This window comes from Peromyscus leucopus, chromosome 2 (assembly GCF_004664715.2).
Source record: "Peromyscus leucopus breed LL Stock chromosome 2, UCI_PerLeu_2.1, whole genome shotgun sequence".
Lineage (NCBI taxonomy): Eukaryota > Metazoa > Chordata > Mammalia > Rodentia > Cricetidae > Peromyscus > Peromyscus leucopus.
In genome coordinates, this window is record NC_051064.1 from 75,282,453 (window position 1) to 75,288,330 (window position 5,878).

Genomic DNA, 5,878 nt, shown 5'->3' on the forward strand with positions numbered 1-5,878 from the left:
TCTCTAATTTTATCCATTGTCCCACAAATAATGGAGATGCATCCATTGTGACTGGAAGAAAATTCCTTTGTGTAGACGTATCACATTATTTTTCTCCATTGTTCTGATATTGGGCATTGTAGAGACATTTCATGTGCATTTTCTCACATGTAACTCTTACATTTTATAGAGCTACAAAAAAAAAAAACCAACCCCATATTTTTCTATATAACATAAAAGCAATAACAGTCTAAAAGAACAAAATAAATCAAGGGGTAGGAGAAAAATAAGGGACTTTTAGAGGCTATTGGCTAGGCATGCTCAACATAATATAGATATACATACATGCACTTAAATACAGACACATTATAATGCACATATGCGTGCACACTTGCATCATGAAAATGTCCTTATATAGTACAGTAACAGGGACTGTAAAAAACATTGCAATTACATTCTGCAATGGAAGGTAAAGGATTCACATAATAAATGAGAAATTTGTTTAGATTTAAATGAAAAGCAATAGTTTTGTTTTCTTTTTTTGTATATATTGCTGATGGTGCTGTAGAGGAGAGAATGAATAGAGGAAGACAGGGTTTGAGAGGCCAGTCAATAAAACATTAGTACTATAACTTCAACAGCTCTTTTGGTTGTCACAGAGATTTCTGGTCTTATGATAGAAGAAACTTAGAGTAAGAGACACTAAAATCTTAGCTCTGTCCTATAAAGTATAGAGTAAGACCTTCAGGGCCAAAAATGCAATCAGTTCTCTTCTGGGGAGAAGGTAGCAACTAAGATGTCTCCTGTGGCCTGACCCAACAACTTGGGCTCTACTCATTTATCTCAGTAGCTGGAGCCCTGGATATTTATAGAGAGAGCTGTGATGACAACAGACAGAAGGTAATTTAATTTGAGCAAAGGCCCCCAGTGGCAGAGACAGGAGGCCTTCCTGACTGGGTTGTCTAATGTATGCAAGTTTTTCTTTTTCTTTTGATTCTCTAACAAAGGCTCAGTCTTGTCATGTCTCTGGTAGCATTTAGTTGAACACCAGGGGAAAAAGAAACACAATCTAGGCCAACCATCATGTGGAGGGAAAAGCCCTTTCCTGGAAAAAAAGAAATGCAGCAAAACAAAAACTTGTCTCAGTTCACTGGAAGGTCCAAAGAGGACAGTGGGATTATTAGTAATTCTCATATTTTCTACTTCCTGTGAACTGAAGAGTTGTCCTTTCCTGGATCCCCTGAAGTCCCTGTAGAATTTGTTAGCCAGTAGACAGTGGGCAGGCTTGCTGAGATTGCACAGTATGTGTAAATATGTTCTTTCTCTCTCATTTTTTCTATCAGTGCACTTCCCTGGTTTCTTCTGAAAGGGGCAGGTATAGAATCATTTTGTCTATGTTCACCTGAAATTTAACCCCATATCTCAAAGTTTCTGAGATATACAGACAAGTTTGCCTGAGTCCTAATCCTGATTGTAATTACCTCTTGCAGAGTTAGCTTGAGAAAGTCAAATAGCCTTTCTTAACCTTAGTGGATTGTTGATGAATTTCTAAACAGTCTTATTAAATAAGAAACACAGAGCCAAACACAGGGGTGAAAACCATAGGGATCAGAGAAATAGTGAGAGCCACCAGCTAACCTTAGCTTCACCAAAGACACAGAGAACAGCTTCCTGTCTAATCTGTGCCTTTACTGCCTTACTGTTCTGCCTTCTCATTGGCTCTTAGCTCAGTCACCTCACTTCCTCGCCATTGCCTGTCTATACAGACCTCCAGATCTCTATGGTTGGTACCAGGATTAAAGGTACCATGCTTGCCTGTGTCCTTGAACACACAGAAACTCTACCTGCCATGTGATCAGATAAAGGGCATGTGCTACCACTGCCTGACTTTTGTTTATGGCTGACTATGTCCTCTGATCTCTAGGCAAACTTTATTTATTAACATACAAGTAAAATATCACCACAGTGGATTCATACATTGTCCTTGGAGTATGAAATCTTCCACACTGGTTCATGTGTTTAAATGGTTAGTCCTTGTATATTTTTGTTCCTTGGAACAGGCCTTTATCTGGGGCTTATCTCAAGGAAATGAGTCACTGGACCAAGTCTTGAGGTTGCTTAGGTCAGTACCAATTCCTGTCCTCTCTGTTTTATGACTGTAGATACCTTATGACCAGTTGCCTCACATTCTTGCTATAATGCCTTGCTCATCATTGTGGATTATATCTCTTCTTAAATTGTAAATCAAATAAATTCTTCTAGGATCTATCGATCACTTGATCCCCATCATACTTCTGATCTTTTGCCACTGCAGGTTTTTTTCTCTCCTGTTGAGGGTTCAGGAAAGACAGAAATGGAGATTATCAAAGCTTGCAAGGACGAGGCTTTGAAAAGTCTTCAAGGAGAAACTGCCCCTTTTGGCAATGATAGTTTGGGCCCTGCATCATCAAAGTTAGATTTAAAACATGAGATGATAACCACTAGTTGTTAGTCTAGAAGACTAGACAAGCCTCAGTTACCTAAAGTCCATAATGAAATGGTGTCTCCTTTTCTACTAGCATGCTAATTCTTCAGCTCTAGGTCCTACCCTTTTTCGACTGTTGGTATTCAAAGTTTATTCCTCTTTTTTTCAAAACAACAACAACAACAACAAAAATCTAAGACACCACATTCTCTTTTTGAATTTTTTCTTCCAAATAAATGTCATGGATGTTCCCTCTAACATTTGATAACCTCTTTTCTGACTTTCTTGAGCTATTTGTCACATTTTGCTTTTATTTAAGTAATTTATAATCACTTCTTATCTTCTCCTTTAATGAATCTACTCAAATGCAGATTCCTGACCATACTTATGTTCTCTCTGACTAGCCTATTTCCTGGAAAATAGCAGATACTCAATTAATGTTTGACAAACAAGTAGATGATTGATCATTTTGGCTGAATAATTTAGGATAGTACCTTCCAATCTCCAGGCCTTAGTATCCTAATCTTTGAGACTCTGAGACTTTGAAACTTCTTTTTTGTTTGTTTGTTTGTATCTGGAGAAATGATCATTTGTATCTCATCTCTGCCACCAATTTGCTTAACTTTGCAAATGACTTATGCACTAAATCTCCATTTTATAATGTACAAATCATATCATCATTCTTATAAAGAGGCTTGGGGGATTAATGTTAATGTCTATAACGTGTTCCATGGGCCACACTGAACATAGGAAGTGCCTAAAATCTGTTGTTAGTTTGGAAAGGAAAAGATAATAATAGAAACAGTCTTTCTTCCTTTAAGTTTTATTGTGTCAGCTATTTGGTCTCAGCAATGAGAAAAGCAACAAACATAACATGTAAACTGTGGCTAAATTTGCTTACCTTTTCAGAACAAGGTGGACTTAAGTTATGGAAGTAGAACACTGACACATAAGAGGACTTTAAGGTTAGGTCTTTACAGCCAATCACTTGACCAAGCTCCTGGAGTTTTGTTGAGGAGAGGGAGGAGGGTCTATAAGAGCAAGGGTGGACAAGATCATGATGGGCAAAACCACAGAGACAGCTAACTTGAGCTAGTGGGAGCTCATGGACTCTGGGCTGACAGCTGTGGAGCCAGCATGGGATTGACTACACTAAGCCCCTTGAATGAGGGTGATAGATGTGTGGATTGATCTATTTGTGAGTCCCCTGGCCATAGGACCAGGACTCATCCCGAGTATATGAACTGGCTTTTTTAGAGCCCATTCCCTATAGTGTCATGCCTTATTCAGCCTTGATGCAGGGAGGGGAGAAGCCTGGGTATTGGTGAAATTATTAAGGCCATTCCACATAGTTAAAAGGATATTTATTTAATGGCGTAACTCACAAATTAAGGGATAGGTAGGTTGCAGGATCTGGGGAAGGTGTATTGCAGTCCAGCGGTGTTCTCTGGAGCTCTACTTGGTCCATCTCCACTGTTCAGGGTCCCAGCACAGACAGAGTGCTCTCCTATCCAGCTCTGGGGTCTCCAGGCGCCTCCCCTGGCCCCGCCTCATAGGCGTGACAGTTGCCAGATTATCAATGGGGGTTGGAACTTCCAGATCCAAGCTGGAATGGCTACCCACTACACCTGGGCCTGCCCCAACTTGGTATACTAGCCTGTGTTGACTACATAAGGGAGGTCTTACCCCTATGAGGAGTGGGTGGGTGAGATGGGGGGAGATGAGGAGGAAAGTTGGAGAAGGGGAGGGAGGGGGAACAGTAGGCAGTATGTAAAATGAAAAAGAAACCTTTAAATAAGTAAACCTTAAAATAAAGAAGAAGGCTAGGTCTCTTCTCAGTGACTGACTGAACTGTGATTGTGGGCTCTGTCACCCTACCATGTTGGGGATGTCTTTCTGTATGCTGTGAATGTGATGCTCTGATTCTTTGATAAATAAAATGCTGATTGGCCAGTAGCCAGGCAGGAAGTATAGTATAGGCAAGATAAGCAGAGAGGAGAATTCTGGGAGGAGGAACGCTGAGTCAGGAGATTCTGCCATGAGAGGCAAGATGTAAGGATACCAGTAAGCCATGAGCCACATGGTAACTTATAGAAATGGGTTAATTTAAGATATAAGAACTAGATAGCAAGAAGTCTGCCATGGCCATATAGTTTGTAAGTAATAAAAGTCTCTGTATGTTTACTTGTGTCTGAGTGGCTGCAGGAGCTGGGTGGAGGGAGGGAGAACTGTGGGCAGTATGTAAAATGAAAAAAAAAAAACTTTAAACAAGTAAATCTTAAAAGAAGAAGAAGGCTAGGTCTCTTCCCAGTGACTGACTGAACTGTGATCACAGGCTTTGCCACCCTACCATTTCCAGTGGCTTCTAGCTCCCTTTAACCCATCAGCTATGCCATCACATGAGAGACAGATCAACTAATTTCTCCTTTCCTGGAGTCAGAGGATTGATGATTTCATCCATTCCTAGAGCAAAGGGTTTTATTATTTCCCTCCAACTCAATTTCTGTCTTTTCAATTCATTCCCATATTTTAAACTTTTAGGGACTAGCTAAAACTTCACCACTTCTCAGACCAAAGCAGTTTAGATACTGTGCTCCAGTTGGATTTGTGGTCTGCTGAGCTCTACTGCAGGTGTTCTAAGCATTTTCAAGATGTCAAGTCATGTGCTGACTTATATATGAAGTAGACACTTCATGATGCTGACTTAGAGAAAAAAGGGATAGATGAACATTATAGTAGAATGGCCAGGAGTGGTTTCAACATAAATTTATCATGAGAACTATACCTGAACAAAGTTGGAAAGAATCTCACTAGAAGGCAATAACCCAAACTGTGCTCAGCCTTAATTGTCAGTGAGACCCCCCAAATGTTTTAAAGGTTGTTCCTACACAAACGTATAAGGACTCATGTGGGGCTGGCCTGAACTTAGGTGCAAAATATTACAAGATTTGGTTTATAAATTCAAGCCAGAGAGTTAGTTCAGTGGCCACCAATCCCATCTGATTATCAAAATCTAGTAGAGGAGGTTTAAAAATACTCTTTGAAAAGAAGATATTTGTAGTTCCCAGTTCTTCAGAAGGACTACAAGATACCTTCTAATTTAAGGACAGGAAGCATGTTTTCATTTACAGCTACCAGGTGATTTTAAGACTAGGCAGATTGAAGAAGCACAAAGCCCATCTACCTTATACCACAGGGAAAAAAATACAGATCTCCACAATGTATTTTCAGGTCTCTTCTATCCTAAGAGGAGCTCTAGTACCCCTATATACCATGCTATAGTAATTTAGCATTTACAAGTTGTGTCTTAATTAATACCCTGAGATAATTAGATAGAGGCATTGTTTTATCTAATACTTTCTATCTCTATTCATGTTTCACATACATAGTATCAATTCCCTAGGTCCAGTTTCTAGCTAGTTGTTCTTCTAGAAG